This window comes from Zonotrichia albicollis, chromosome 3, assembly GCF_047830755.1.
Source record: "Zonotrichia albicollis isolate bZonAlb1 chromosome 3, bZonAlb1.hap1, whole genome shotgun sequence".
Classification (NCBI taxonomy): domain Eukaryota; kingdom Metazoa; phylum Chordata; class Aves; order Passeriformes; family Passerellidae; genus Zonotrichia; species Zonotrichia albicollis.
Window position 1 is genome coordinate 277,832 of NC_133821.1, and position 10,684 is coordinate 288,515.

The 10,684-nt window shown below is 45.6% G+C and overlaps 1 long non-coding RNA gene across 2 annotated transcripts; it reads right to left on the minus strand.

The window, feature by feature from the left end:
• Window positions 1-275: 275 nt before the first annotated feature.
• On the minus strand, window positions 276-2,595 carry LOC141728663 (uncharacterized). 2 transcript variants are annotated; one of them, XR_012579805.1, is made up of 4 exons: window positions 1,636-2,595; window positions 1,445-1,532; window positions 498-570; window positions 276-400 (listed from the first exon to the last, which is right to left on the minus strand). It is a non-coding gene; the product is annotated as an uncharacterized LOC141728663 (long non-coding RNA). The 2 variants fall into 2 exon arrangements; XR_012579804.1 differs by having other exon boundaries at window positions 498-567; window positions 1,636-2,594.
• Window positions 2,596-10,684: the final 8,089 nt, after the last annotated feature.

Here is a 10,684-nt window from a genome sequence, read left to right on the forward strand (position 1 = left end):
AGCTTCATCCTGATGCCAAGGCTGTGGCCTTTATTAGGGCTGGCACCTGGGTTAGAGAAAGGCAAAGTTAAATGGCATTCCTGTGAGTGCACTGGATGACTCTGTGTGCTCTAAGACATGGGAATGCCTCTGCTAGAAGCCTTGGGGGGGGGGGGGGGGGGCCCTCAAATAAACAAATAAACACCCTTTCTCACCCTGCTGCCTGCAAACCCCCTCCCAAGAACTCCTAACTGGATACCTGCTCACCCTCCCTCTCCCACTCACAATCCTCAACTCACCTGAAGCCTCAGTCTCAAACATCATCTTGGACACTGGGCAGATCCCTCCTGTGACACAATCAATCTGCTGCAAAAAGTGTTGTGCTTGACACAACCTGGAATCTCTGAAAGGCGTGCTCCTCCTAAAAACAATTAAAAACAAAACAAGAACAAAACCAGAAATTACAAAGGTGTTTAAATACCCCTAAACACAAAACCCAAAATTGTGAACCTAAATACTCCCTGTATTCCATGCTGTTTTCTTCTCAGTCTCTTCCAAGCCTCTGCTGCTTTAGATGCCCAGAAACACCTGCTGGAAACAAGCTGAGATGAGCTGAAAGAGCCTTTTCAGTGAAATGCGAGGAGAACTCCTACCCCAGCACATCCCAGAGAGGGAATGAAGCCCCTCAGCCAAGGCTGGGGTTAATATACCCCCGATGGTGCCCGCCTCTCGTTCCCATGGCACCCAGGAAAAGGGAGGGGGCAAATCCTCCCAGGTGTAAAAGCCCTCAGAACAGCTGCAGCTGTTTGGCCTCTCTGACTCAGATTCAAGGGGAGTAAAGGGCTTGTTATAGAAGAAAACTCTTCACAAAAATAACAGTGCTTTCTTTTTTGCAACAGCTACTTGGAGCCACTTGGAGTAGCTACTGGTAAGACATAAAACTTTGTGTTTAGGTAGCATAGCTGGATAAATTGGGTCATTTGCTGTTAACTTACATAATTATTCTGTATTTAACCAAAGCCATCTAATAAATTCACACCCAAAACTCCAGCAGCCCAGCTGGCCCTACCAAATCTGTATGTTTATACATACAGTAAACAATACCAAAATCCCAGTAATACTTATGAGAAGTCTATGAAAGAAACCTATTGAAATTAATCCTACCTCAAATACCAACCAACCCATCCAGAAAGTTAGCTTCACTCAAAAAACAACTTACACAGAGTTAATAATATAAAGAAATAAAACAACACACCATATACCACCAATGAATATAATAGTGAAGGAAAAAAACCCCACATTTTAAATTTTTTTAAATTTAAACTAACTTCTTTTATCAGCTAGAACAAAAGATTTTGCCAGGACTGTAACAACAACTCCTTCTCCTTCTGAAATGTCCCTTCTCATTCCCAAATTCCTTACAACTTCTGAGTTTACATCCAAGCCAAAAGCAGAATTCGTGCACCTGTGTGTTCAATGCTCCTGTCAGATTCTCTCTTTCCCTCCACATCTTCTTACACTTTCAGTCTTCACGCTGTCCTGCTGTGATGAGTCTGACAGAAGAACAGGCACATGTTAACAGAGCATTTCCCTCCCCAGAGCCAGTTTCCTCAGCGCATTTCACTCAATCCCAAGCCTGCAATGATGCACGCTCACCTGAAGCAGGGGGAGAAATCTGTAAAGGTCACTAAATACATAAAAGCGCATCCCCATTGTTCCATTACTCAGCAGCCCATCCTGCCAAGGTCAGAGCTCTCTGCCCACCGAGGACACGGCAACCAGCAGGGCCCTTTCTCCCACTCTCCAGCACGGACCTGCGAAGCCAGAGAGGAGTTTACAGAGACCGGGAGCCGGCGGGACGGGACGGGCGCCCGGCCCGACCTTCCAAAGCTGCCGGCAGCGACGGCGGCGAGAGCCACGGCCCCGCTCCGCCTCCTGCGCCGCCTGCCCGGGGCCGCCCCGCCGGGATTGTCCGGCCCGCGGTCGCTCCCAGCGCCTGGAGCGGGGCGGGCGCGGGCCCGGGGGCTGCAGCCCTGTTCCGATGCCGCTCGCTCCCGCCCCTCGCACTTCCTTCGCTCGGCAGCCGCGTCCTTCCGCTGCCCCCGGCACCCAGCGGCGAGAGGCAGGGCGCTGGCTCGGGGGGTGCAGTACCGCTCTGTGGCCACAGGGCGGCAGACTTACCAGGGTGTGCTATTTTCCCGCCTTTTTGGCCGCCATTTTGAGAAGGTCAAGCGAGTCCGAGACACCCGCGACACGCCACTCCCAACATGGCGGCCTCTCGGCTGCCTGCCGGCTCACGGCTGCAGTACCGCGCTCTGCCCACAAGGAGGCAGCACTGCCGCCCGCCCCAGCCGGGGGCGCAGCGCGCCTCGGGGCTGCGGGCAGCGACGGCGGCAAAAAAGAACAGGGGCGACCCCAGACAAAAACTGCTCTGAAATAAATGCCAAAAACCTGCCTCTTATCCAGCAAGAGCCAAACAAGCCCCCTTGATTTAAAGCCATGTTTAAATAAAAGTTTTATTTCTAGTTTTCATATTTATAGTCACACGCATATTTATAGTGAACATTGAGGTAGCATGTAATTTATATAATATATTCTGTCTATTCCTATTGTTTATATGTATTTCTCTGTGTTTTTATAAATATATTTCTCTATTAATTGTATAGTTCTTATATAGTTCTTCTATAGTTTAAAACTACATTTCTAAAATACTTTTATTATTTAAAATAAATCCAATTCTAACTAAATAAATACCAGAAAACCCTTCTTTTAAACTATACTGAAATATTTTTATATTTATAGCTTGCATGACTATATACACATTTATATTCATAGTTTATATTGATGCATTATATTTAAAATATATATAATGTATCCTGTTGAAATAAGAGAGATAAATTATTTTTTAAATTACGTATCATATCTACTGCTAAACCTTGTTTTTTCCTTTATTTTTAATTTTTATATTAATCTTTAGCTATTTATGATATATTTATATACTTAGACTTCTATCTTTATATTATTTGTATTTATAATTTTTATACTAAAACCCCTGCTTTTGCCAAATGAAAAACAAAACCATCCTTTATTTTCAACTACTTGAAAAACTTTTATAATTATAATTATCATATCTATCATTTGTTTTATAAGTATAGTACATCAATTGATATATCTATTTTATATCTATTTCCTATAATATACTAAATAAGATATATACAGTATTACTTGTATTATGCGTAGAATCAATTGATATTATTTTATATTTACAATTATTTAAAAATTTTATGTATACCTGCATATATGCAACACATTTCTATATTTATATTTGAGTTGGGTTGTGTCTATATTTATATTCTCTATTTACATATCTATAAATATACACAATACTCTAATTAAAAAAGATAATATCTTATTGTAACATATAATAACTTATGTTACAAGTAAAATTTTTAAAATGATCAAATATATAAAAACAAGAGAGGTTTATTCCCATTTCCACACATCTGTTTTTTTTAAATATAGTTATAAAATTACATTAGAAATCCAATTCCTAAATAAAATTACAATACAAAGAGCATTGAATTCCCACCAATATCTTCGAAAAACATCAAGATACCTCCAACAGCCAAAAATCTGCCAGCGAAAAAACCACAAAACACTCTTTTCAATAACAAATTCTCATCATATCAGAAAAATGGAACCAAGATAAAGGAAAACCCTGTAGAAACACGCACAGCAAATTACAACAACGACTAAAAAAAGAAATCAAACCAACCTACTAAACTCCAAACAGTGCCACTGACCCTGAAGGTTACTAAAAAAAAATAAACAAAATTCTACCTCTACACTAACTCAAAGAATAACCAATCCTCTGTAAATATAACAGCCGAACTACTTAACGAAATAGAAAAAATCTCAAGGACTAAAAACTAAGAAAACAACTACTCAATACTACTTGAAAAGATCCACCACATAAATAACCATATTCCCAAAAATAAAACCGATGAACAACAATCAAATACATGAAAGAACAACAACAACAACAAAAAAACAATAAAAAAAAACCAACAACAAAAAAAGCCCCAAAACCGAATAAACTTTCATTTTCAACAAAAATATTATTCCCAACGGAATAAACCCATAGTGCCTCAAGATATCAAAATAAAAATAACACCTAGAAACAAACACAAAGACTAAAGACAAACGTAACCATAAACAATGTCTCCCAAATTACCCGCAACCATAAAACATACACTACAATCAAACCAACCAAATAAATAAAAGCCCTGGAAGACGATAAGCACACATGCAATTCTCGAGATTAAAAACCCGCTGCTATGAACGACACGACGCTACCTCAAAAGCCCACCGAAACAAACACTACCCGCTCACGCCAATAAAAGCCACCTCAACAGAATTAAAATCCGAACCGCTGCTTCGCGCTACGACCCGTAAAAACCATTGCGCGCCTTTCTAAACATAATACCCCGGCAAAAAAACCATATCCGACTACGAAACCCAATCCGAAACGAACCTTTATCATCCCCACCGGCACCGAGAACCGCAGCACTCAGGAAGAACCCCGTAGCCCTTAGCGTACGCCCGCTGCAAACCGAACACAGCGATGCAATCAATGCCGAAAAAGCGCCTCCGAACCGCGGCACCGCCCCAGCACTGCGAGCAGCCGAAGCCCGCGCTCGCTGCCGGCCCCGGACGGAGCGCGGCTCCCGCCAGGAGACCGGCTCCTCCGGCGGCTCCTCCGGCACGCGGGGCCGGCGCCGGCCCGGAGAGCCGCGCCCGCTGCCCCTGCCCGGCGGGGCCGGCACCGGGCCCGGGGGTGGCGGCGGCGCCCGAGCCCCGCGCCCGGAGCGGCCGGAGCGGCCGGCACCGCCCGGGCCGCCGCAGCAGCGCCCGCGCCGCCTCTGCCGCCCTTGGCCGGCCCGGCGCGGCTCCCTCGGCTCGCACCGGCGCGGCTCCGCCACCGCCGCCCTCGGCCGGCCCGGCCGCGCCAAATCCCCCGTGCGCCCCGGCAGCTGCCCGGGCCGTGCCAGCGCCGCTCCCGAGCGGCAACGTTCCGGCCCGGGCCGCGGCCACCACAAGCGCCCTCCCATGCAGCGGCACGGCCCCATTGCAGCCCTGCAAACGCTGCCACAGCTGCAGCTTCCCGCAACCGAACCCCGAAACTGACGCCGCAGGCGGGGCTCGCCTCCCTTCAACAAGGGCAAAGAAGTGTCCTCTCCCCTTCACGTTCGTCCCCTACGAGAGCACAAAAGAAGGGGCGCTCCTCAAATGAAAGCCTTCGACTGATGGCAAAGGGCCATTTCCACCTCCATTCAAAGCCTTGAAAAGGAGGGACACCACGGCTGCCCCCTCCATTTCAACCCTAGGGTGATGAAAATGGGGTGGCTGCCTTCAAACCAAACCCATAACACCACAAGAATACTTTTCCCATTCCCCTTCAAATAGAACGCAGGGATTCCCTGTCACCCCCGGGATACCCCCAACAGCCTGGAAAAGGCAGCTTTTCCTGCAATCAACGCCCTTAAAACCACAAGTGAAGAGGGATCCCCTCAGTTCAAACGCAGACAATAAAAGAAGAGGAGCTGCTTCCTTCTCCTTAATCCCTTTCGTCCTCATAAGCTGCACTTTTGTTCCTGGGGAAGCGGGGAGGGACTGGCAAGATGAAATTGCAAAGGGGAAGGACAAAATTCCCCGCTCCAAACCCACACGGGCTCACCTGCTCGGCTGCTGCTCCCCGGCACAAAGATTCGTCCCTCGGCACCTCCTTTAAGCGATGCTTGGACGTATCCAAGCGCGAATCCGGGTGTTCCCGCCGACCCTGGGAGAAGCTCTCGCAGTCCTTGCGTGAGACAGCGCCGGGAGCGCCCCATAAAGCCCTCCACTCAGCAGCTCCGTGCAAAAATGTACCGAGGCAAACTCTCCCCCCGTTAAAACCGCCCCGGGAGGAGCCACCCCCTCATCATCCTCACAGCTCACACCTGGGCTGCTCCGAGCCCCATCATCCTCACATTCACACCTGGCGCCGATGCCACTCTCCGACAGCGCCTCTCCCTGTCCAGCACACAGCCCGCTTCTCACAGACACAGAGCAAACAGACATCTGCTACGGGTGTATTTTTATATACACATTTATATATTTGTGATATATTTCCGTACTTAGATTTAGATTTCTATAATATTTATAGTATTTAAAATAAAAACCCTGCCTCTAACCGAAATTTAAAAATACCTTCATTTAAATGGTGTTTAAATATTTATATATACAAATTTTTCAATTATATTCACTTTTTCATTTTTAGTTTATATTGATATATTTATGTATGATATATATAATAACATAGTAATATACTACAATAATACTTATATATTTTAACTAGTTCTAATACTTTTGTTTATATTTTATATTTTTATAGCTATCTTTATGTATTTATCATATATTTCTACATTTAGATTTGTATCTTTATATTATTTATAATTATGTTTTTATAATAAAATCCCGGCCTATAAAAAGACAAAAAAAACCCCTTATTTAAACTATATTTAAATATTTTACATTTTTCATATATTTTATCAATGGTTTTTTTACATTTTAGATACAGAAATGTAATTTACTTAGGGTCATTTAATTTTTCCTGCATCTTGGTAATTTTCCATTATCTGCAAAATGATCTGAATTTGCAGCATAATTAATCTGAGATATTTATACCAATCTTCACACTCATAGTTTCAGCCCCACCCACAATAGCTATTTGCATACAGTCCTTTCCATTCTCAATCATTCTTCTTCAGGTGAAATGTCAGAAATGTTTTATTTTGTTCATATTTCGGAGCTGCTTCTAAAAAGAAAACTGGAAGCAGCTCTCCAACTTCTCAAGGGGAAAAAGACAAAGGAAGGGCAGAGGTGGCAACAGACAGTCCCAGGGTCTGAAATCTTGGGAAGCACAGTTTATGTTCCTGGCAGCTAAAACAGTTTAATGTTGGTTGTGCTGCAACCCCTGCGCAGATATTTAAACCTGTGTGATTTACTGTCCAGTATCTTTCTAACTTGTTAGAAGGTTTAATTTAGGATTTGAATTTGGGCCCATTCACTATAAAATCTTGCAAAGGCTGAAGGATTGGGATGGTGACTGCTCTCAGCAAAGGTTATTTGTTCATATATTGTCAAATTTCCCTCAGCTGTAGGCAGGAAAGGCAAAGGTTAGGGCTGGGAAATCTGCAAGCAAGAATTCCTTGTTACTGTTGATTTATTGTGTGTGTGTCAGTGAACCAGGGCTGGGACAAGGAAGTGTCCCTTACAGAGCTGCCACAGGAGCTGTTGCCCCTTGGAGCCATTCTGAAGGTCTGATTCTATCACATTTTGAGGCTACATCCAGAGTTCAGTTAGTAGCTGGGTCTCACTCAGGTGCAAGCAGCCAGGGGAGGGTCCTTACCTGTGCAGCCCAAGGCCCCTGCTCAGCCTGGCTGCAGCTGCTGCTGGCACAGACTGGCACTGGGGCAGCTGTTCCAGGGCACTGGAAATCACTGACGACTGGAGGTGGTGGTGGCACAAGGCATGTAGGAACCTGTGGACAGGTGTCCAAACAGAAAGTTTGTAACAACACCCTAAATCTGACCTTCTGTCACGCAGGAATTTCTTAGGATTTGCTGGGTTTTCTCATGTGGTCAGTAAGGCAAAGGTAAAGGAAGGTCAAAGCAGGGGCATTAAAAATCCTGATGGTGCTGAGTGAGAGGTGGGGAGGAGCTGCCATCCTGCCTGGAGCAGCATCCAGCTCTGCAGGCACTGCCACATTCCCCTGGAGGCGTGAGCAGGGCTGGGAAGGGGGCAGAGCCCAACACCACCTCGCACTGCCAGCTTTGGCCAGTGCCACGCCTGATCCTGATCCTGATCCTGATCCTGATCCTGATCCTGATCCAGTACAGCACGGATTGCTCGGGAAGGGAGGAGCTCTGCATCATCCAGAGAGGCACCTGGATCAGGGCATCCCACCCCCGGGAGAGCTGGAGCACATCTCACACACAGGAGGGATGGAGCACATCTCATTCCCAGGAGATGGAGCACATCTCACCCACAGGAGATGGAGCACATCTCACCTGCAGGAGGGATGGAGCACATCTCATTCCCAGGAGATGGAGCACATCTCACCTGCAGGAGGGATGGAGCACATCTCACCCCCGGGAGGGATGGAGCACATCTCATTCCCAGGAGATGGACCACATCTCACCCACAGGAGATGGAGCACATCTCATTCCCAGGAGATGGAGCACATCTCACCCACAGGAGATGGAGCATATCTCACCCCCGGGAGGGATGGAGCACATCTCACCCCTGGGAGAGCTCATCTGCTGCTTATTAACTGGTGAAATGACTCAAACAGGACAAGCTGTCTCATAGCACCTTGGTTTGGTGCCACAAGATGAACGCTCCAGGCTGACAATGAACACCTCACTGTGGGAGTGAGACCTGGAAAGAGAAGCTGGATTTCTCACTGACAGGCACCTCACTTTAATGTAAAAGCTACAAAAGTCACACCAAACTTTCCCAAAGCAGAAATGTTCTGCTCATCCCCTGTAAATGTGTGGAGTTTCTCTCCAGAGCAGCGAGCCTGCATTGCAGTTACTCCTCTGGACAGTGAGTGAAAGGACTCTGGCTACAACAAGGCCATTTGGCGCCAAATTCCACTTGACCCCTAATCAATATTCTTTCTTTTGCTAGCTTTAAAATACGTAGATTACAAAAAAGTGATATGCACTTTTATGTAATCTAGTAGTAGTTCTTCCTTGTTTATACTGTATAGTAAAGACCTTTGTCTGTTATCTCCTGTCTGTTCAATAAATAACTGACTTTATGAATTGCCTTGATTCACCATCCTTAGAACTTGTGGGCCAGAGCGCTTTCTTAAATTTAAGAGGCTGCCAAAAATCTGAGGCTAAGGCAGGGCTTGCCTGAAGCTCCCACTTGTTTCATGGCATTTTTGGCATAGTTGAAGACAGGATGGCAAACAATTTAGAGAAACAGACAAAAGGCTTGGCAGATTACCTACAAAGGCACAGTTTTCATATTGAAACTGATGAGCTTTGGCCAGTAGATAACTGGTACAAGTGGGAGAAAATGTAGGAGAAAATAGATGAAAAATGGGGACTGCTGAAAAATAAAAGGGAGAAAGTACTATTTGTAATGCACTGGCACTATGTTTAAAGTTTGCACGGTAATGGAGGGAACAGATGATAAAATAGTAATTTGAGAAATTAAATGAAGGAAATAAATTGAATTGGTATTGTAAAATTGTCTCTACGATACCAAAATGACAAATTGAAACAAGAGTTAAAAGAATCCAAGGGAAAGACAAAAACCTGGGAAGAAAATTTGAAGTTGACAATACTAAAAAAGAACCAGAGATGATCATATCCCAGGAGATGGATTTTGGAATGTTTTATGGAATTGTCTGAGTGGCTCTTACCTCTTATATTTACATGGTCTGTTCATGACAGGTCCAGCCTCTGCTTCAACTTAGTGCCACTCTAAGCCCTCAGTCTGCAGGGAAATCAATGTTTTGGGAAGTTCTTACAGCTCTATTTAGTGCTTAAGGGTTAGGATGATTTTCTGGGAACAGGCTGTCCGACCAGACCTGTTTCCTTCCCTCTCCTTCTCAGAGTGTCCCTTGGGAAGCTGAAGTGAGACAGGACCTGTAAAATGTGACTGTCTGTGCCCTCCAGAGGCTGGACCGTTTGCTAGCAGTGCTGATGGAGTGTGAGGTGCTGAAGACTGAAAAGCCCTTCTTCTCCCCTGAATCCCAGGACACTGTGCCCACAGGAGCTCCTCTCTTGGTGGCACTTTAGGGATGCTCCCCAGGGCAGCAGGCAGAGGAACCTGTGATGGGTCAGCAAGGGCACAGTCAGGACTCACTGACACAGCTGGAGGTGTTGGGACGAGGTCACCCCTGGGCTACAGTCACAGGTTAGGGCAGAGTGGTTCCTTGGGAACATTCCCATAGGACCATACACAGAATTGTTCCTTGGGAACATTCCCATAGGACCATACACAGAATTGTTCCTTGGGAACATTCCCTAGGACCATACACAGAATTGTTCCTCGGGAACACTCCCATAGGACCATACACAGAATTCCACGAGAGACACAGTGGCCACAGTTCAGAACTTGGTGAAATTGTAGTAAATTTGAAGGGTTTATCCACTAAGGGAAGCAGTGATTTATTAATTAAAGCAGAGTGGTTATTCCACACTAGCCATTTGGGATGGGTGCTAGCCAACCTGTGCCAGACTTGCACTCAGAGACCTACCCAGTGAGGCCACCCCTTTGTGTGGAGAAGAAAACCCCAGAGATTCAGGGTCCAGACTGCTAAACTGCAAGTGCCTACCATGAAAAGTAAATATTAGCCAGTCTCTAAGCACTTGTGTGTATTCCAGGTCAGCACCCATCTATGGAAATGCCTCTGGCTTTAAGTAACCTAGGGATAGATGCAGCCAGTACATAACCCTGTGCACTTCTGTTCTCAGCCAAATCAAGCCAGAGACTCTTTATTACTTTCCTGGGAACTTTCTTTGCTCAGGATTTTCCTGGGAGGAATCTGTACCACGTCTGTACAATGTAATGAAGAAGCATTTGCTGCACATCCGTACAGATGGGCTGCAAGGACAGGGAAAAAAATCTCACTTTAGAACAGTGC